This window comes from Stenella coeruleoalba (assembly GCF_951394435.1).
Source record: "Stenella coeruleoalba genome assembly, contig: scaffold_221, whole genome shotgun sequence".
Classification (NCBI taxonomy): domain Eukaryota; kingdom Metazoa; phylum Chordata; class Mammalia; order Artiodactyla; family Delphinidae; genus Stenella; species Stenella coeruleoalba.
Window position 1 is genome coordinate 357,750 of NW_027646117.1, and position 22,940 is coordinate 380,689.

At 44.3% G+C, this 22,940-nt stretch overlaps 1 long non-coding RNA gene across 4 annotated transcripts in view; it reads left to right on the plus strand.

Annotated features, from left to right (window-relative positions):
- The window catches only part of LOC307181323, a 318,684-nt gene that overhangs the window by 161,705 nt on the left and 134,039 nt on the right, over positions 1 to 22,940 (plus strand). Inside the window, exon 5 of one of the 4 annotated variants that reach the window (XR_013826447.1) lies at positions 15,660 to 15,740. The exons of the other annotated variants lie outside the window; for them this stretch is intronic. This is a non-coding gene — a long non-coding RNA (uncharacterized lncRNA). Of the gene's footprint in view, positions 1 to 15,659; positions 15,741 to 22,940 lie in introns of those variants that run through there. 4 annotated transcript variants of the gene reach the window in all.

Genomic DNA, 22,940 nt, shown 5'->3' on the forward strand with positions numbered 1-22,940 from the left:
TAGACTGTAGTTAGGGATCCAGAAGCAGCAAACCCTGGCCTCCCCAGGAACCCCTAAGCTGTCTTCTAGTTTTAGAAAGGGGTAAGGCTGAAAATGGTTTCTTCCCTTTCCTGGGATGGGCTTCTCTGACCTTCTGTGAGAATGAAGCCCAGGCAGGTCACCGCAGTCTGTGATATTTGAGCTTTTTCTTGGACAACTTCTATCCTTTATTGGCTTGGTAGTTCAGAGGCCTCCTTAGTAGGGCTGGTGATCAGAATGTCGTCTGCATATTGAAGGAGGGTTTCCTTTTCCAGAGGTAGAACTTTTAGGTCTTTAGCTAAGCTTTCCCCAAAGATGGTGTGGGAATTTTTGCACCCTTGGGGCCAGACGGCCCGGAAGTATTGTTTTAGTTGTATGTTGAGTCCTGCCACTCACAAGCCAAAATTTCTTGTGACTCTGGGACTAATGGAATACAAAAGAAGGCATCATTGAAGACTAATACAGAATACCATGTCCTGGTGGTTGGTAGAATGACCAGCAGGGTGTAGGAATTAGGAGCAACTGGAGGTATATCCTCGGTGGCTTCACTGACTGTCCTGACATCCTTTACCAGGTCCCCAGCAGCCCATGGGGCTCTCGTGGTCAGACCAATCCCAGAATATGGAGCTCACCTGGGCAGGTACCCCACCCCCACCCCAGCCCACGGGGCTCTCGTGGTCAGGCCCCTCCAGGATACAGAGCTACCCTTGCAGGTACCGTGGCAGGGCTGGGCACACAGGAACCGTGCACATAGCCCTCATTGCAGAGCACCCCCAGCTCACCTGTCACTCAGAGCTGACACAGAGCACCTCAGAGCAGGACTTGAACTAACAAACAGCAGCTGCGACAGGTCTGTGACCCTGGGCATCACTCCGTGAGGCCTCCCTCCACCTGGTCTTCCAGAGACTTCCACTGCACCTGGGGCACCAGGCCTCTGTCTCCAACCACCACCCACCCCTCCTCTCCCTGACTCCTGGGTTCCTCTCATTAGGAGAGGGTTTTCTTGAAGTTGTCTCCCACTCATGGGCCAGATAAAATGATTAGAAAACAAGCCAAAGCTGCAGCCCCTTGTCTATCCTGACTCTCAGGAGCCCACACCTGTTCCTTGGACCTGGCCGGTTCAGCAAGTTCCATTTTCTGCAACTGTGAGCCCCTGAGGGGTGATGATTGGCTGACCTGGGCAGCCTTACCGTGCTGGCCAGCCCTCCCCAGGTGTGCTTGGGTTGAGATCAATATAAATACCACTCCAGGCAGCAAGAGCCCCTGCAGCCGTGCCTGACGCCATTTTCTCTGCCCTGTCAGCAGTCTCGGGGCTGGGCTGGTGGGAGGGAGTGAGAGGCCACGGCTTTGTGGGTGGCCCAGTGTGAGTGGGGCTCTGCTGGACTTTCTGCAGCAGTTGCCAGGCTGCCACCTGCTAAAGAAGAGGATGTGTCACCCATACCTGCTGCTGGAATTTCTCCCTGGGCAGAGGTGAGGAAGGAAAAAAGCAGTGGGGGCAGGGACAGGACGGGTATCTCAGGCAGGGAAATGGAAATCTTCCAGAAGAGCACCCAGGGCCAGGACCATCCTGGCTGGCCTGCAGGCACCAAGTCGGCCGGCATGCTGTCACTCGTGTGGCTCTATGGCCCTTCCTCTAGGCTTTCAAGTCCTTGTATATATTCAGGTGTTTTACCTGGGACGGGTGGGAATAGTTCAGCAGCAACTGGCCTGGGGCTCAGCTCACGTTTACTCACAGATGCCTCGGCACGGTGCCCCAGCTTTGCAATGAGGACGCTTGTTGCGTGGGGGCTGCTGGCTGAATGGGAGACGATTCCCCACCACTGACCAACTTCAGAATTGTTTACAACTGGAGCAAGTGCCCTGATACGGTTTTCCTCTGTGTAACTGGTGGGTTCTGTGTTTTTTTTCTCTTTTTCGTTTTTGGTTCAAGGTAGATTTTATTCCTCTTTTTTGTATTTACAGATATAAGCATGGAAATAATTTATTCATATAAATACATGTATGTGCAGGGAATAATTGTTTTTTCTGTTTTATTTTTTAAATTTTATTTCTTTTTAATTTTGAATTTTATTTTATATTTTTATACAGCAGGTTCTTATTGGTTATCTATTTTATACATATAAATGTATACATGCCAATCCCAGTCTCTCAACTCCTCCCACCACCACCCCCCAACAGCTTTCCCCCCTTGTTGTCCATACGTTTGTTGTCTACATCTGTTGCTCTATTTATGCCTTGCAAAATGGTTAATCTGTACAGTTTTTCTAGGTTCCACATATATGCATGAATATACAAGATTTGTTTTTCTCTTTCTGACTTACTTCACTCTGTATGACAGTCTCTAGATCCATCGACGTCTCTACAAATGACCCAATTTCATTCCTTTTCATGGCTTAGTAATATTCCATTTTATATATGTACCACAGCTTTATGCATTCGTCTGTCTGTGGGCATTTAGGTTGCTTCCATTACCTCGATATTGTAAATAGTGATGCAATGAACATTGCGGTGAATGACTCTTTTTGATTTATGGTTTTGTCTGGGTATATGTCCAGTACTGGGATTGCTGTATCATATGGTAATTCTATTGTTAGTTTCTTAAGAAATTCCATATTGTTCTCCATAATGACTGTATCAATTTATATTCCCAACAATAGTGGGAGAGGGTTCCTTTTCTCCACACCCTTTCCAGCATTTTTTGTTTGTAGATTTTCAATGATGCCTATTCTACCAGGTGTGAGGTGATACCTCATTGTTGAATCCATTTCGTTGAGCAAGGGGTAGCTCTTGTCTATAACATATTTGGCATATGGAACGGTATCTGTGCTAATTTCAAACTCTGCTTTTATGCAGCACCCCAACTCACCTTCCCCCTTAAGCAGGCATAAGTTGGTTTTCCAAACTTGAGACCCTGTTCTGTTTTGTAATTCAGTTCATGTGTAGCCAAGTTCACATTCCGTGTATTAGTGATACCTTATGATGTTTCTTTTTCTGTGTGACTTATTTCACTTAGAATCATCGTGCCTCAATCCACTCATTATGCTGGTACGGGCCTGGTGACATAGATTTCATTGCTGAGTGGTATTCTGTTGTACATAAGTACCGCAACTTCTTTATCCATTATTTGCTCTCTGGGATATTTAACTTGTGCCGTAGAAGAGATTCCTGTAAAAAGAGCCATCCCAAATTTTGGGGTTGCTGTGTCTTTTTGATATTAATTTCCCTAAGCTATAGAACCATAAGTGGAAGTGCCCTAGGCTCTGTTGCTTTGTTTTTTAGATGTTTCAGGAAACACCATACACTTGTCCCGAGTGTCTGTTGGCAATTTACATCCCGCCCATCAGCATAACAAGGCTCCCAGTTCTCCATGGCCTGTCCTGCCTTTCTGGATTTTACACTTTATTCTGATGGCCCTTTTGACCGGGGGGAAGTGAGACTTCATTGTAGTGCAGATTTCCTTTGCAAGCTTACTTGGTTGGCCAAAAAGGGCGTATGCGTTTTTTCCTGAATATATTCAGGAAAAAACGGATACGCCCTTTTGGCAAAGTGCATCATTGTGGACGTTCTGCCTCTTTGCCTATGCTTTCAATGTAATTCCAGTCTACGTCCTGAAATCGGTTTCCTGCAATTCTGCCCCGCTTTCAAGTCCTCTTGGCAGCCTTACTTCAGTCTATTTTTGGACGATAGCTGTCATTTATAACTCTGCAGGTTTGTGAATTACAGTGCCCCTGAGCTCCTTTCTTCAACTCGCTTTCTTGTGAGCTGGCCGCAACACTGCAGGATGTCTTCAGGCCCTAATGTGGTTCCGGCATGGCACGCTGAGCCTTTGGTTAATTCCTCTTCCTGGTGGGAAATGAGAGTTAAATTTGCCCGTTCAGACACCTCCAGGTAGTCTCTCATTGGTTCTCGCTATTCCTGTTCATCTTCCACAGAAATTGCAAACTGGGGCAAACAGGAGGTTAAAGGCACTGACTCTCCAAGTAGGGAGAGTGTTAGTAAAGCATCTGGAATGTTGCACCCGAGTACCAGGGGAGGAAAACTGAGACATATTTGAACACGGCTCCCGTTCACATGGTTGATCATACTCTGGGTTCCACAAGCCTGTTTTAGCTGAAGGAAGAATACCTTAAACCTGGAGAGTTGAGACCCGTGTAATGGGTACCATGCAATATGACTTCAAAGGGTCTTCATTTGCTCACCGAACCTCTCCAATCCTATCACTGCTGCGTTTATGCCCCTTTACACACGCTTGATTCTCTTTTGGAGACATAGCAATCCATAGGTTTTAAGATACTTACTAGTCAGGTACATTCTTAGGCGTTTAATATGGGGTGTTGAGTCCATTTCGTTGAGCAAGGAGTAGCTCTTGTCTATTCCATATTCGGCTTAAGGAACTTTATCTGTGCTCATTTCAATCTCTGGTTTTATGCAGCACCCCAACTCAACTTTACCCTTAAGCAAGCATAGTTGGTTTTCTAAATTTGAGACCCTGTTCTGTTTTGGAATTCAGTTCCTGTGTAGCCAAGTTTACATTCCGTGTATTAGTGATATCTTATGATGTTTCTTTTTCTGTGTGACTTATTTCAGTTAGAATCATCGTACCTGAATCCACTCATTGTGCTGCTACGGGCCTGATGACACAGATTTCATTGCTGAGTGATACTGCATTGTACGTAAGTACCACAAGTTCTTTATCCATTTTTCACTTTCTGTGATATTGAATTTTTACGGTAAACGAGGTTCTTGTAAACAGAGGCGTCCCAAACTTTGAGGTGGCTGTGTCTTTTTGATTTTAATTTCCCTAAGCTATAGGACCATAAGTGGAAGTGCCCTAGGCTCTGTTGCTTTGTTTTTTAGATGTTTCAGGAAACACCATACACTTCTCCCGAGTGGCTGTTGGCAATTTACATCCCCCCCATCAGCATAACAAGGCTCCCAGTTCTCCATGGCCTGTCCTGCCTTTCTGGATTTTACACTTTTTTCAGATGGCCCTTTTGACCGGGGGGAAGTGAGACTTCATTGTAGTGCAGATTTCCTTTGCAAGCTTGCTTGGTTGGCGAAAAAGGGCGTATGCGTTTTTTCCTGAATATATTCAGGAAAAAACGCATACGCCCTTTTTGGCCAAGTGCATCATTGTGGACGTTCTGCCTCTTTTCCTATGCTTTCAATGTAATTCCAGTCTACCTCCTGAAATCGCTTTCCTGCAATTCTGCCCCGCTTTCAAGTCCTCTTGGCAGCCTTACTTCAGTCTATTTTTGGACGATAGCTGTCATTTATAACTCTGCAGGTTTGTGAATTACAGTGCCCCTGAGCTCCTTTCTTCAACTCGCTTTCTTTTGAGCTGGCCGCAACACCGCAGGATGGCTTCAGGCCCTAATCTGGTTCCGGTACGGCACGCTGAGCCTTTGGTTAATTCCTCTTCCTGGTGGGAAATGAGAGTTAAATTTGGCCGTCCAGACACCTCCAGCTAGCCTCTCATTGGTTCTCGCTATTCCTGTTCATCTTCCGCAGAAATTGCAAACTGGGCCAAACAGGAGGTTAAAGGGACTGACTCTCCAAGTGGGGAGAGTGTTAGTAAAGCGTCTGGAATGTTGCACCCGAGTACCAGGGGAGGAAAACTGAGACATATTTGAACACGTCTCCCGATCACATGGTTGATCATACTCTGGGTTCCACATGCATGTTTTAGCTGGAGTAAGAATACCTAAAACCTGGGTAGTTGAAACCCGTGGAATGGGTACCATGAAATATGACTTCAAAGGGTCTACATTTGCTCACCGAACCTCTCCAATCCTATCACTGCTGCGTTTATGCCCCTGTACACATGCTTGATTCTCTTTCAGAGACATAGCAATCTATAGGTTTTAAGATACTTACTAGTCAGGTACATTCTGAGGCGTTTAATATGGGGTGTTGAGTCCATTTCGTTGAGCAAGGAGTAGCTCTTGTCTATTCCATATTTGGCTTAAGGAACTTTATCTGTGCTCATTTCAATCTCTGGTTTTATGCACACCCCAACTCACCTTTCCCCTTAAGCAAACATAAGTTGGTTTTCTAAATTTGAGACCCTGTTCTGTTTTGTAATTCAGTTCTTCTGTAGCCAAGTTTAAATTCCATGTATTAGTGATATTTTTTGATGTTTCTTTTTCTGTGTGACTTATTTCAGTTAGAATCACCATACCCGAATCCACTCATTATGCTGCTACGGGCCTGGTGACATAGATTTCATTGCTGAGTGATATTGCATTGTACATGAGTACCACAGCTTCTTTATCCATTTTTCACTTTCTGTGATATTGAACTTGTACGGTAAACGAGGTTCTTGTAAACAGAGGCGTCCCAAACTTTGGGGTGGCTGTGTCTTTTTGATTTTAATTTCCCTAAGCTATAGGACCATAAGTGGAAGTGCACTAGGCTCTGTTGCTTTGTTTTTTAGATGTTTCAGGAAACACCATACACTTCTCCGGAGTGGCTGTTGGCAATTTACATCCCGCCCATCAGCATAACAAGGCTCCCAGTTCTCCATGGCCTGTCCTGCCTTTCTGGATTTTACACTTTTTTCAGATGGCCCTTTTGACTGGGGGGAAGTGAGACTTCATTGTAGTGCAGATTTCCTTTGCAAGCTTGCTTGGTTGGCGAAATAGGGCGTATGCGTTTTTTCCTGAATATATTCAGGAAAAAACGCATACGCCCTTTTTGGCCAAGTGCATCATTGTGGACGTTCTGCCTCTTTTCCTATGCTTTCAATGTAATTCCAGTCTACCTCCTGAAATCGCTTTCCTGCAATTCTGCCCCGCTTTCAAGTCCTCTTGGCAGCCTTACTTCAGTCTATTTTTGGACGATAGCTGTCATTTATAACTCTGCAGGTTTGTGAATTACAGTGCCCCTGAGCTCCTTTCTTCAACTCGCTTTCTTTTGAGCTGGCCGCAACACCACAGGATGGCTTCAGGCCCTAATCTGGTTCCGGTACGGCACGCTGAGCCTTTGGTTAATTCCTCTTCCTGGTGGGAAATGAGAGTTAAATTTGCCCGTCCAGACACCTCCAGCTAGCCTCTCATTGGTTCTCGCTATTCCTGTTCATCTTCCGCAGAAATTGCAAACTGGGCCAAACAGGAGGTTAAAGGGACTGACTGTCCAAGTGGGGAGAGTGTTAGTAAAGCGTCTGGAATGTTGCACCCGAGTACCAGGGGAGGAAAACTGAGACATATTTGAACACGTCTCCCGATCACATGGTTGATCATACTCTGGGTTCCACATGCATGTTTTAGCTGGAGGAAGAATACCTAAAACCTGGTAGTTGAAACCCGTGGAATGGGTACCATGAAATATGACTTCAAAGGGTCTACATTTGCTCACCGAACCTCTCCAATACTATCACTGCTGCGTTTATGCCCCTGTACACATGCTTGATTCTCTTTCAGAGACATAGCAATCTATAGGTTTTAAGATACTTACTAGTCAGGTACATTCTGAGGCGTTTAATATGGGGTGTTGAGTCCATTTCGTTGAGCAAGGAGTAGCTCTTGTCTATTCCATATTTGGCTTAAGGAACTTTATCTGTGCTCATTTCAATCTCTGGTTTTATGCACACCCCAACTCACCTTTCCCCTTAAGCAAACATAAGTTGGTTTTCTAAATTTGAGACCCTGTTCTGTTTTGTAATTCAGTTCTTCTGTAGCCAAGTTTAAATTCCATGTATTAGTGATATTTTTTGATGTTTCTTTTTCTGTGTGACTTATTTCAGTTAGAATCACCATACCCGAATCCACTCATTATGCTGCTACGGGCCTGGTGACATAGATTTCATTGCTGAGTGATATTGCATTGTACATGAGTACCACAGCTTCTTTATCCATTTTTCACTTTCTGTGATATTGAACTTGTACGGTAAACGAGGTTCTTGTAAACAGAGGCGTCCCAAACTTTGGGGTGGCTGTGTCTTTTTGATTTTAATTTCCCTAAGCTATAGGACCATAAGTGGAAGTGCACTAGGCTCTGTTGTTTTGTTTTTTAGATGTTTCAGGAAACACCATACACTTCTCCGGAGTGGCTGTTGGCAATTTACATCCCGCCCATCAGCATAACAAGGCTCCCAGTTCTCCATGGCCTGTCCTGCCTTTCTGGATTTTACACTTTTTTCAGATGGCCCTTTTGACCGGGGGGAAGTGAGACTTCATTGTAGTGCAGATTTCCTTTGCAAGCTTGCTTGGTTGGCCAAAAAGGGCGTATGCGTTTTTTCCTGAATATATTCAGGAAAAAACGCATACGCCCTTTTTGGCCAAGTGCATCACTGTGGACGTTCTGCCTCTTTTCCTATGCTTTCAATGCAATTCCTGTCTACCTCCTGAAATTGGTTTCCTGCAATTCTGCCCCGCTTTCAAGTCCTCTTGGCAGCCTTACTTCAGTCTATTTTTGGACGATAGCTGTCATTTATAACTCTGCAGGTTTGTGAATTACAGTGCCCCTGAGCTCCTTTCTTCAAATCTCTTTCTTGTGAGCTGGGCGCAACACCGCATGATGTCTTCAGGCCCTAATGTGGTTCCGACATGGCACGCTGAGCCTTTGATTAATTCCTCTTCCTGGTGGGAAATGAGAGTTAAATTTGCCTGTTCAGACACCTCCAGGTAGTCTCTCATTGGTTCTCACTATTCCTATTCATCTTCCGCAGAAATTGCAAACTGGGGCAAACAGGAGGTTAAAGGCACTGACTCTCCAAGTAGGGAGAGTGTTAGTAAAGCATCTGGAATGTTGCACCCGAGTACCAGGGGAGGAAAACTGAGACATATTTGAACACGGCTCCCGTTCACACGGTTGATCATACTCTGGGTTCCACATGCATGTTTTAGCTGAAGGAAGAATACCTTAAACCTGGAGAGTTGAGACCCGTGTAATGGGTACCATGCAATATGACTTCAAAGGGTCTTCATTTGCTCACCGAACCTCTCCAATCCTATCACTGCTGCGCTTATGCCCCTTTACACACGCTTGATTCTCTTTTGGAGGCATAGCAATCCATAGGTTTTAAGATACTTACTTGTCAGGTACATTCTTAGGCATTTAATAAGGGGTGTTGAGTCCATTTCGTTGAACAAGGAGTAGCTCTTGTCTATTCCATATTTGGCTTAAGGAACTTTATCTGTGCTCATTTCAATCTCTGGTTTTATGCAGCACCCCAACTCACCTTTACCCTTAAGCAAGCATAAGTTGGTTTTCTAAATTTGAGACCCTGTTCTGTTTTGGAATTCAGTTCCTGTGTAGCCAAGTTTACATTCCGTGTATTAGTGATATCTTATGATGTTTCTTTTTCTGTGTGACTTATTTCAGTTAGAATCATCGTACCTGAATCCACTCATTGTGCTGCTACGGGCCTGATGACACAGATTTCATTGCTGAGTGATACTGCATTGTACGTAAGTACCACAAGTTCTTTATCCATTTTTCACTTTCTGTGATATTGAATTTTTACGGTAAACGAGGTTCTTGTAAACAGAGGCGTCCCAAACTTTGAGGTGGCTGTGTCTTTTTGATTTTAATTTCCCTAAGCTATAGGACCATAAGTGGAAGTGCCCTAGGCTCTGTTGCTTTGTTTTTTAGATGTTTCAGGAAACACCATACACTTCTCCGGAGTGGCTGTTGGCAATATACATCCCGCCCATCAGCATAACAAGGCTTCCAGTTCTCCATGGCCTGTCCTGCCTTTCTGGATTTTACACTTTTTTCAGATGGCCCTTTTGACCGGGGGGAAGTGAGACTTCATTGTACTGCAGATTTCCTTTGCAAGCTTGCTTGGTTGGCCAAAAAGGGCGTATGCGTTTTTTCCTGAATATATTCAGGAAAAAACGCATACGCACTTTTTGGCCAAGTGCATCATTGTGGACGTTCTGCCTCTTTTCCTATGCTTTCAATGCAATTCCAGTCTACCTCCTGAAATCGGTTTCCTGCAATTCTGCCCCGCATTCAAGTCCTCTTGGCAGCCTTACTTCAGTATATTTTTGGACGATAGCTGTCATTTATAACTCTGCAGGTTTGTGAATTACAGAGCCCCTGAGCTCCTTTCTTCAACTCACTTTCTTGTGAGCTGGCCGCAACACCGCAGGATGGCTTCAGGCCCTAATCTGTTTCCGGCACGGCACGCTGAGCCTTTGGTTAATTCCCCTTCCTAGTGGGAAATGAGAGTTAAATTTGCCCGTTCAGACACCTCCAGCTAGTCTCACATTGGTTCTCCCTATTCCTGTTCATCTTCCGCAGAAATTGCAAACTGGGCCAAACAGGAGGTTAAAGGCACTGACTGTCCAAGTCGGGAGAGTGTTAGTAAAGCGTCTGGAATGTTGCACCCGAGTACCAGGGGAGGAAAACTGAGACATATTTGAACACGTCTCCCGATCACATGGTTGATCATACTCTGGGTTCCACATGCATGTTTTAGCTGAAGGAAGAATACCTTAAACCTGGAGAGTTGAGACCCGTGGAATGGGTACCATGCAATATGACTTCAAAGGGTCTTCATTTGCTCACCGAACCTCTCCAATCCTATCACTGCTGCGCTTATGCCCCTTTACACACGCTTGATTCTCTTTTGGAGGCATAGCAATCCATAGGTTTTAAGATACTTACTTGTCAGGTACATTCTTAGGCATTTAATAAGGGGTGTTGAGTCCATTTCGTTGAACAAGGAGTAGCTCTTGTCTATTCCATATTTGGCTTAAGGAACTTTATCTGTGCTCATTTCAATCTCTGGTTTTATGCAGCACCCCAACTCACCTTTACCCTTAAGCAAGCATAAGTTGGTTTTCTAAATTTGAGACCCTGTTCTGTTTTGGAATTCAGTTCCTGTGTAGCCAAGTTTACATTCCGTGTATTAGTGATATCTTATGATGTTTCTTTTTCTGTGTGACTTATTTCAGTTAGAATCATCGTACCTGAATCCACTCATTGTGCTGCTACGGGCCTGATGACACAGATTTCATTGCTGAGTGATACTGCATTGTACGTAAGTACCACAAGTTCTTTATCCATTTTTCACTTTCTGTGATATTGAATTTTTACGGTAAACGAGGTTCTTGTAAACAGAGGCGTCCCAAACTTTGAGGTGGCTGTGTCTTTTTGATTTTAATTTCCCTAAGCTATAGGACCATAAGTGGAAGTGCCCTAGGCTCTGTTGCTTTGTTTTTTAGATGTTTCAGGAAACACCATACACTTCTCCCGAGTGGCTGTTGGCAATTTACATCCCGCCCATCAGCATAACAAGGCTTCCAGTTCTCCATGGCCTGTCCTGCCTTTCTGGATTTTACACTTTTTTCAGATGGCCCTTTTGACCGGGGGGAAGTGAGACTTCATTGTACTGCAGATTTCCTTTGCAAGCTTGCTTGGTTGGCCAAAAAGGGCGTATGCGTTTTTTCCTGAATATATTCAGGAAAAAACGCATACGCCCTTTTTGGCCAAGTGCATCATTGTGGACGTTCTGCCTCTTTTCCTATGCTTTCAATGCAATTCCAGTCTACCTCCTGAAATCGGTTTCCTGCAATTCTGCCCCGCATTCAAGTCCTCTTGGCAGCCTTACTTCAGTATATTTTTGGACGATAGCTGTCATTTATAACTCTGCAGGTTTGTGAATTACAGAGCCCCTGAGCTCCTTTCTTCAACTCACTTTCTTGTGAGCTGGCCGCAACACCGCATGATGGCTTCAGGCCCTAATCTGTTTCCGGCACGGCACGCTGAGCCTTTGGTTAATTCCCCTTCCTAGTGGGAAATGAGAGTTAAATTTGCCCGTTCAGACACCTCCAGCTAGTCTCACATTGGTTCTCCCTATTCCTGTTCATCTTCCGCAGAAATTGCAAACTGGGCCAAACAGGAGGTTAAAGGCACTGACTGTCCAAGTCGGGAGAGTGTTAGTAAAGCGTCTGGAATGTTGCACCCGAGTACCAGGGGAGGAAAACTGAGACATATTTGAACACGTCTCCCGATCACATGGTTGATCATACTCTGGGTTCCACATGCATGTTTTAGCTGAAGGAAGAATACCTTAAACCTGGAGAGTTGAGACCCGTGGAATGGGTACCATGCAATATGACTTCAAAGGGTCTTCATTTGCTCACCGAACCTCTCCAATCCTATCACTGCTACATTTATGCCCCAGTACACACGCTTGATTCTCTTTCGGAGACATAGCAATCCATAGGTTTTAAGATACTTACTAGTCAGGTACATTCTTAGGCGTTTAATATGGGGTGTTGAGTCCATTTCGTTGAGCAAGGAGTAGCTCTTGTCTGTTCCATATTTGGCTTAAGGATCTTTATCTGTGCTCATTTCAATCTCTGGTTTTATGCAGCACCCGAACTCACCTTTCCCCTTAAGCAAGCATAAGTTGGTTTTCTAAATTTGAGACCCTGTTCTGTTTTGGAATTCAGTTCCAGTGTAGCCAAGTTTACATTCCGTGCATTAGTGATAACTTTTGATGTTTCCTTTTCTGTGTGACTTATTTCAGTTAGAATCATCGTACCTGAATCCACTCATTATGCTGCTACGGGCCTGATGACATAGATTTCATTGCTGAGTGATACTGCATTGTACGTAAGTACCAAAAGTTCTTTATCCATTTTTCACTTTCTGTGATATTGAACTTGTACGGTAAACGAGGTTCTTGTAAACAGAGGCGTCCCAAACTTTGGGGTGGCTGTGTCTTTTTAATTTCCCTAAGCTATAGGACCATAAGTGGAAGTGCACTAGGCTCTGTTGCTTTGTTTTTTAGATGTTTCAGGAAACACCATACACTTGTCCCGAGTGTCTGTTGGCAATTTACATCCCGCCCATCAGCATAACAAGGCTCCCAGTTCTCCATGGCCTGTCCTGCCTTTCTGGATTTTACACTTTTTTCAGATGGCCCTTTTGACCCGGGGGAAGTGAGACTTCATTGTAGTGCAGATTTCCTTTGCAAGCTTGCTTGGTTGGCCAAAAAGGGCGTATGCGTTTTTTCCTGAATATATTCAGGAAAAAACGCATACGCCCTTTTTGGCCAAGTGCATCATTGTGGACGTTCTGCCTCTTTTCCTATGCTTTCAATGCAATTCCAGTCTACCTCCTGAAATCGGTTTCCTGCAATTCTGCCCCGCTTTCAAGTCCTCTTGGCAGCCTTACTTCAGTATATTTTTGGACGATAGCTGTCATTTATAACTCTGCAGGTTTGTGAATTACAGTGTCCCTGAGCTCCTTTCTTCAACTCGCTTTCTTGTGAGCTGGCCGCAACACCGCAGGATGGCTTCAGGCCCTAATCTGGTTCCGGCACGGCACGCTGAGCCTTTGGTTAATTCCTCATCCTGATGGGAAATTAGAGTTAAATTTGCCCGTCCAGACACCTCCCGCTTGTCTCTCATTGGTTCTCCCTATTCCTGTTCATCTTCCACAGAAATTGCAAACTGGGCCAAACAGGAGGTTAAAGGGACTGACTCTCCAAGTGGGGAGAGTGTTAGTAAAGCGTCTGGAATGTTGCACCCGAGTACCAGGGGAGCAAAACTGAGACATATTTGAACACGTCTCCCGATCACATGGTTGATCATACTCTAGGTTCCACATGCATGTTTTAGCTGAAGGAAGAATACCTTAAACCTGGGTAGTTGAAACCCGTGGAATGGGTACCATGCAATATGACTTCAAAGGGTCTTCATTTGCTGACGAACCTCTCCAATCCTATCACTGCTGCGTTTATGCCCCTGTACACATGCTTGATTCTCTTTTGGAGACATAGCAATCCATAGGTTTTAAGATACTTACTAGTCAGGTACATTCTTAGGCGTTTAATATGCGGTGTTGAGTCCATTTCGTTGAGCAAGGAGTAGCTCTTGTCTTTTCCATATTTGGCTTAAGGAACTTTATCTGTGCTCATTTCAATCTCTGGTTTTATGCAGCACCCCAACTCACCTTTACCCTTAAGCAAGCATAAGTTGGTTTTCTAAATTTGAGACCCTGTTCTGTTCTGTAATTCAGTTCCTGTTTAGCCAAGTTTACATTCTGTGTATTACTGATATCTTATGATGTTTCTTTTTCTGTGTGACTTATTTCAGTTAGAATCATCATACCTGAATCCACTCATTGTGCTGCTAAGGGCCTGATGACACAGATTTCATTGCTGAGTGATATTGCTTTGTAAGTAAATACCACAACTTCTTTATCCATTTTTCACTTTCTGCGATGTTGAACTTGTACTGTAAACGAGGTTCTTGTAAACAGAGCTGTTCCAAACTTTGGGGTGGCTGTGTCTTTTTGATTTTAATTTCCCTAAGCTATAGGACCATAATTGGAAGTGCCCTAGGTTCTGTTGCTTTGTGTTCTAGATGTTTCAGGAAACAGCATACACTTCTCCCGAGTGGTTGTTGGCAATTTACATACCGCCCATCAGCATAACAAGGCTCCCAGTTCTCCATGGCCTGTCCTGCCTTTCTGGATTTTACACTTTTTTCAGATGGCCCTTTTGACCGGGGGGAAGTTAGACTTCATTGTAGTGCAGATTTCCTTTGCAAGTTTGCTTGGTTGGCCAAAAAGGGCGTATCCGTTTTTTCCTGAATATATTCAGGAAAAAACGCATACGCCCTTTTTGGCCAAGTGCATCATTGTGGACGTTCTGCCTCTTTTCCTATGCTTTCAATGCAATTCCAGTCTACCTCCTGAAATCGGTTTCCTGCAATTCTGCCCCGCTTTCAAGTCCTCTTGGCAGCCTTACTTCAGTATATTTTTGGACGATAGCTGTCATTTATAACTCTGCAGGTTTGTGAATTACAGAGCCCCTGAGCTCCTTTCTTCAACTCACTTTCTTGTGAGCTGGCCGCAACACCGCAGGATGGCTTCAGGCCCTAATCTGTTTCTGGCACGGCATGCTGAGCCTTTGGTTAATTCCCCTTCCTAGTGGGAAATGAGAGTTAAATTTGCCCGTTCAGACACCTCCAGCTAGTCTCACATTGGTTCTCCCTATTCCTGTTCATCTTCCGCAGAAATTGCAAACTGGGCCAAACAGGAGGTTAAAGGCACTGACTGTCCAAGTCGGGAGAGTGTTAGTAAAGCGTCTGGAATGTTGCACCCGAGTACCAGGGGAGGAAAACTGAGACATATTTGAACACGTCTCCCGATCACATGGTTGATCATACTCTGGGTTCCACATGCATGTTTTAGCTGAAGGAAGAATACCTTAAACCTGGAGAGTTGAGACCCGTGGAATGGGTACCATGCAATATGACTTCAAAGGGTCTTCATTTGCTCACCGAACCTCTCCAATCCTATCACTGCTACATTTATGCCCCAGTACACATGCTTGATTCTCTTTCGGAGACATAGCAATCCATAGGTTTTAAGATACTTACTAGTCAGGTACATTCTTAGGCGTTTAATATGGGGTGTTGAGTCCATTTCGTTGAGCAAGGAGTAGCTCTTGTCTGTTCCATATTTGGCTTAAGGATCTTTATCTGTGCTCATTTCAATCTCTGGTTTTATGCAGCACCCGAACTCACCTTTCCCCTTAAGCAAGCATAAGTTGGTTTTCTAAATTTGAGACCCTGTTCTGTTTTGGAATTCAGTTCCAGTGTAGCCAAGTTTACATTCCGTGCATTAGTGATAACTTTTGATGTTTCTTTTTCTGTGTGACTTATTTCAGTTAGAATCGTCGTACCTGAATCCACTCATTATGCTGCTACGGGCCTGATGACATAGATTTCATTGCTGAGTGATACTGCATTGTACGTAAGTACCAAAAGTTCTTTATCCATTTTTCACTTTCTGTGATATTGAACTTGTACGGTAAACGAGGTTCTTGTAAACAGAGGCGTCCCAAACTTTGGAGTGGCTGTGTCTTTTTAATTTCCCTAAGCTATAGGACCATAAGTGGAAGTGCACTAGGCTCTGTTGCTTTGTTTTTTAGATGTTTCAGGAAACACCATACACTTGTCCCGAGTGTCTGTTGGCAATTTACATCCCGCCCATCAGCATAACAAGGCTCCCAGTTCTCCATGGCCTGTCCTGCCTTTCTGGATTTTACACTTTTTTCAGATGGCCCTTTTGACCCGGGAGAAGTGAGACTTCATTGTAGTGCAGATTTCCTTTGCAAGCTTGCTTGGTTGGCCTAAAAGGGCGTATGCGTTTTTTCCTGAATATATTCAGGAAAAAACGCATACGCCCTTTTTGGCCAAGTGCATCATTGTGGACGTTCTGCCTCTTTTCCTATGCTTTCAATGCAATTCCAGTCTACCTCCTGAAATCGGTTTCCTGCAATTCTGCCCCGCTTTCAAGTCCTCTTGGCAGCCTTACTTCAGTATATTTTTGGACGATAGCTGTCATTTATAACTCTGCAGGTTTGTGAATTACAGTGTCCCTGAGCTCCTTTCTTCAACTCGCTTTCTTGTGAGCTGGCCGCAACACCGCAGGATGGCTTCAGGCCCTAATCTGGTTCCGGCACGGCACGCTGAGCCTTTGGTTAATTCCTCATCCTGATGGGAAATTAGAGTTAAATTTGCCCGTCCAGACACCTCCCGCTTGTCTCTCATTGGTTCTCCCTATTCCTGTTCATCTTCCACAGAAATTGCAAACTGGGCCAAACAGGAGGTTAAAGGGACTGACTCTCCAAGTGGGGAGAGTGTTAGTAAAGCGTCTGGAATGTTGCACCCGAGTACCAGGGGAGCAAAACTGAGACATATTTGAACACGTCTCCCGATCACATGGTTGATCATACTCTAGGTTCCACATGCATGTTTTAGCTGAAGGAAGAATACCTTAAACCTGGGTAGTTGAAACCCGTGGAATGGGTACCATGCAATATGACTTCAAAGGGTCTTCATTTGCTGACGAACCTCTCCAATCCTATCACTGCTGCGTTTATGCCCCTGTACACATGCTTGATTCTCTTTTGGAGACATAGCAATCCATAGGTTTTAAGATACTTACTAGTCAGGTACATTCTTAGGCGTTTAATATGCGGTGTTGAGTCCATTTCGTTGAGCAAGGAGTAGCTCTTGTCTTTTCCATATTTGGCTTAAGGAACTTTATCTGTGCTCATTTCAATCTCTGGTTTTATGCAGCACCCCAACTCACCTTTACCCTTAAGCAAGCATAAGTTGGTTTTCTAAATTTGAGACCCTGTTCTGTTCTGTAATTCAGTTCCTGTGTAGCCAAGTTTACATTCTGTGTATTACTGATATCTTATGATGTTTCTTTTTCTGTGTGACTTATTTCAGTTAGAATCATCATACCTGAATTCACTCATTGTGCTGCTAAGGGCCTGATGACACAGATTTCATTGCTGAGTGATATTGCTTTGTAAGTAAATACCACAACTTCTTTATCCATTTTTCACTTTCTGCGATGTTGAACTTGTACTGTAAACGAGGTTCTTGTAAACAGAGCTGTTCCAAACTTTGGGGTGGCTGTGTCTTTTTGATTTTAATTTCCCTAAGCTATAGGACCATAATTGGAAGTGCCCTAGGTTCTGTTGCTTTGTGTTCTAGATGTTTCAGGAAACAGCATACACTTCTCCCGAGTGGTTGTTGGCAATTTACATCCCGCCCATCAGCATAACAAGGCTCCCAGTTCTCCATGGCCTGTCCTGCCTTTCTGGATTTTACACTTTTTTCAGATGGCCCTTTTGACCGGGGGGAAGTTAGACTTCATTGTAGTGCAGATTTCCTTTGCAAGTTTGCTTGGTTGGCCAAAAAGGGCGTATCCGTTTTTTCCTGAATATATTCAGGAAAAAACGCATACGCCCTTTTTGGCCAAGTGCATCATTGTGGACGTTCTGCCTCTTTTCCTATGCTTTCAATGCAATTCCAGTCTACCTCCTGAAATCGGTTTCCTGCAATTCTGCCCCGCTTTCAAGTCCTCTTGGCAGCCTTACTTCAGTATATTTTTGGACGATAGCTGTCATTTATAACTCTGCAGGTTTGTGAATTACAGAGCCCCTGAGCTCCTTTCTTCAACTCACTTTCTTGTGAGCTGGCCGCAACACCGCAGGATGGCTTCAGGCCCTAATCTGTTTCTGGCACGGCATGCTGAGCCTTTGGTTAATTCCCCTTCCTAGTGGGAAATGAGAGTTAAATTTGCCCGTTCAGACACCTCCAGCTAGTCTCACATTGGTTCTCCCTATTCCTGTTCATCTTCCGCAGAAATTGCAAACTGGGCCAAACAGGAGGTTAAAGGCACTGACTGTCCAAGTCGGGAGAGTGTTAGTAAAGCGTCTGGAATGTTGCACCCGAGTACCAGGGGAGGAAAACTGAGACATATTTGAACACGTCTCCCGATCACATGGTTGATCATACTCTGGGTTCCACATGCATGTTTTAGCTGAAGGAAGAATACCTTAAACCTGGAGAGTTGAGACCCGTGGAATGGGTACCATGCAATATGACTTCAAAGGGTCTTCATTTGCTCACCGAACCTCTCCAATCCTATCACTGCTACATTTATGCCCCAGTACACATGCTTGATTCTCTTTCGGAGACATAGCAATCCATAGGTTTTAAGATACTTACTAGTCAGGTACATTCTTAGGCGTTTAATATGGGGTGTTGAGTCCATTTCGTTGAGCAAGGAGTAGCTCTTGTCTGTTCCATATTTGGCTTAAGGATCTTTATCTGTGCTCATTTCAATCTCTGGTTTTATGCAGCACCCGAACTCACCTTTCCCCTTAAGCAAGCATAAGTTGGTTTTCTAAATTTGAGACCCTGTTCTGTTTTGGAATTCAGTTCCAGTGTAGCCAAGTTTACATTCCGTGCATTAGTGATAACTTTTGATGTTTCTTTTTCTGTGTGACTTATTTCAGTTAGAATCGTCGTACCTGAATCCACTCATTATGCTGCTACGGGCCTGATGACATAGATTTCATTGCTGAGTGATACTGCATTGTACGTAAGTACCAAAAGTTCTTTATCCATTTTTCACTTTCTGTGATATTGAACTTGTACGGTAAACGAGGTTCTTGTAAACAGAGGCGTCCCAAACTTTGGGGTGGCTGTGTCTTTTTAATTTCCCTAAGCTATAGGACCATAAGTGGAAGTGCACTAGGCTCTGTTGCTTTGTTTTTTAGATGTTTCAGGAAACACCATACACTTGTCCCGAGTGTCTGTTGGCAATTTACATCCCGCCCATCAGCATAACAAGGCTCCCAGTTCTCCATGGCCTGTCCTGCCTTTCTGGATTTTACACTTTTTTCAGATGGCCCTTTTGACCCGGGGGAAGTGAGACTTCATTGTAGTGCAGATTTCCTTTGCAAGCTTGCTTGGTTGGCCAAAAAGGGCGTATGCGTTTTTTCCTGAATATATTCAGGAAAAAACGCATACGCCCTTTTTGGCCAAGTGCATCATTGTGGACGTTCTGCCTCTTTTCCTATGCTTTCAATGCAATTCCAGTCTACCTCCTGAAATCGGTTTCCTGCAATTCTGCCCCGCTTTCAAGTCCTCTTGGCAGCCTTACTTCAGTATATTTTTGGACGATAGCTGTCATTTATAACTCTGCAGGTTTGTGAATTACAGTGTCCCTGAGCTCCTTTCTTCAACTCGCTTTCTTGTGAGCTGGCCGCAACACCGCAGGATGGCTTCAGGCCCTAATCTGGTTCCGGCACGGCACGCTGAGCCTTTGGTTAATTCCTCATCCTGATGGGAAATTAGAGTTAAATTTGCCCGTCCAGACACCTCCCGCTTGTCTCTCATTGGTTCTCCCTATTCCTGTTCATCTTCCACAGAAATTGCAAACTGGGCCAAACAGGAGGTTAAAGGGACTGACTCTCCAAGTGGGGAGAGTGTTAGTAAAGCGTCTGGAATGTTGCACCCGAGTACCAGGGGAGCAAAACTGAGACATATTTGAACACGTCTCCCGATCACATGGTTGATCATACTCTAGGTTCCACATGCATGTTTTAGCTGAAGGAAGAATACCTTAAACCTGGGTAGTTGAAACCCGTGGAATGGGTACCATGCAATATGACTTCAAAGGGTCTTCATTTGCTGACGAACCTCTCCAATCCTATCACTGCTGCGTTTATGCCCCTGTACACATGCTTGATTCTCTTTTGGAGACATAGCAATCCATAGGTTTTAAGATACTTACTAGTCAGGTACATTCTTAGGCGTTTAATATGCGGTGTTGAGTCCATTTCGTTGAGCAAGGAGTAGCTCTAGTCTTTTCCATATTTGGCTTAAGGAACTTTATCTGTGCTCATTTCAATCTCTGGTTTTATGCAGCACCCCAACTCACCTTTACCCTTAAGCAAGCATAAGTTGGTTTTCTAAATTTGAGACCCTGTTCTGTTCTGTAATTCAGTTCCTGTGTAGCCAAGTTTACATTCTGTGTATTACTGATATCTTATGATGTTTCTTTTTCTGTGTGACTTATTTCAGTTAGAATCATCATACCTGAATTCACTCATTGTGCTGCTAAGGGCCTGATGACACAGATTTCATTGCTGAGTGATATTGCTTTGTAAGTAAATACCACAACTTCTTTATCCATTTTTCACTTTCTGCGATGTTGAACTTGTACTGTAAACGAGGTTCTTGTAAACAGAGCTGTTCCAAACTTTGGGGTGGCTGTGTCTTTTTGATTTTAATTTCCCTAAGCTATAGGACCATAAGTGGAAGTGCCCTAGGTTCTGTTGCTTTGTGTTCTAGATGTTTCAGGAAACAGCATACACTTCTCCCGAGTGGTTGTTGGCAATTTACATCCCGCCCATCAGCATAACAAGGCTCCCAGTTCTCCATGGCCTGTCCTGCCTTTCTGGATTTTACACTTTTTTCAGATGGCCCTTTTGACCGGGGGGAAGTGAGACTTCATTGTAGTGCAGATTTCCTTTGCAAGCTTGCTTGGTTGGCCAAAAAGGGCGTATGCGTTTTTTCCTGAATATATTCAGGAAAAAACGCATACGCCCTTTTTGGCCAAGTGCATCATTGTGGACGTTCTGCCTCTTTTCCTATGCTTTCAATGCAATTCCAGTCTACCTCCTGAAATTGGTTTCCTGCAATTCTGCCCCGCTTTCAAGTCCTCTTGGCAGCCTTACTTCAGTCTATTTTTGGACGATAGCTGTCATTTATAACTCTGCAGGTTTGTGAATTACAGTGCCCCTGAGCTCCTTTCTTCAACTCGCTTTCTTTTGAGCTGGCCGCAACACCGCAGGATGGCTTCAGGCCCTAATCTGGTTCCGGTACGGTACGCTGAGCCTTTGGTTATTTCCTCTTCCTGGTGGGAAATGAGAGTTAAATTTGCCCGTCCAGACACCTCCAGCTAGCCTCTCATTGGTTCTCGCTATTCCTGTTCATCTTCCGCGGAAATTGCAAACTGTGCCAAACAGGAGGTTAAAGGCGCTGACTCTCCAAGTGGGGAGAGTGTTAGTAAAGCGTCTGGAATGTTGCACCCGAATACCAGGGGAGGAAAACTGAGACATATTTGAACACGTCTCCCGATCACATGGTTGATCATACTCTGGGTTCCACATGCATGTTTTAGCTGAAGGAAGAATACCTTAAACCTGGAGAGTTGAGACCCGTGTAATGGGTACCATGCAATATGACTTCAAAGGGTCTTCATTTGCTCACCGAACCTCTCCAATCCTATCACTGCTGCGTTTATGCCCCTTTACACACGCTTGATTCTCTTTTGGAGACATAGCAATCCATAGGTTTTAAGATACTTACTAGTCAGGTACATTCTTAGGCGTTTAATATGGGGTGTTGAGTCCATTTCGTTGTGCAAGGAGTAGCTCTTGTCTATTCCATATTTGGCTTAAGGAACTTTATCTGTGCTCATTTCAATCTCTGGTTTTATGCAGCACCCCAACTCACCTTTACCCTTAAGCAAGCATAAGTTGGTTTTCTAAATTTGAGACCCTGTTCTGTTTTGGAATTCAGTTCCTGTGTAGCCAAGTTTACATTCCGTGTATTAGTGATATCTTATGACGTTTCTTTTTCTGTGTGACTTATTTCAGTTAGAATCATCGTACTTGAATCCATTCATTGTGCTGCTACGGGCCTGATTACACAGATTTCATTGCTGAGTGATACTGCATTGTACGTAAGTACCACAAGTTCTTTATCCATTTTTCACTTTCTGTGATATTGAATTTGTACGGTAAACGAGGTTCTTGTAAACAGAGGCGTCCCAAACTTTGAGGTGGCTGTGTCTTTTTGATTTTAATTTCCCTAAGCTATAGAACCATAAGTGGAAGTGCCCTAGGCTCTGTTGCTTTGTTTTTTAGATGTTTCAGGAAACACCATACACTTCTCCAGAGTGGCTGTTGGCAATTTACATCCCGCCCATCAGCATAACAAGGTTCCCAGTTCTCCATGGCCTGTCCTGCCTTTCTGGATTTTACACTTTTTTCAGATGGCCCTTTTGACCAGGGGGAAGTGACACTTCATTGTAGTGCAGATTTCCTTTGCAAGCTTGCTTGGTTGGCCAAAAAGGGCGTATGCGTTTTTTCCTGAATATATTCAGGAAAAAACGCATACGCCCTTTTTGGCCAAGTGCATCACTGTGGATGTTCTGCCTCTTTTCCTATGCTTGAAATGCAATTCCTGTCTACCTCCTGAAATTGGTTTCCTGCAATTCTGCCCTGCTTTCAAGTCCTCTTGGCAGCCTTACTTCAGTCTATTTTTGGACGATAGGTGTCATTTATAACTCTGCAGGTTTGTGAATTACAGTGCCCCTGAGCTCCTTTCTTCAACTCGCTTTCTTGTGAGCTGGTCGCAACACCGCAGGATGTCTTCAGGCCCTAATGTGGTTCCGGCATGGCACGCTGAGCCTTTGGTTAATTCCTCTTCCTGGTGGGAAATGAGAGTTAAATTTGCCAGTTCAGACACCTCCAGGTAGTCTCTCATTGGTTCTCCCTATTCCTGTTCATCTTCCACAGAAATTGCAAACTGGGCCAAACAGGAGGTTAAAGGGACTGACTCTCCAAGTGGGGA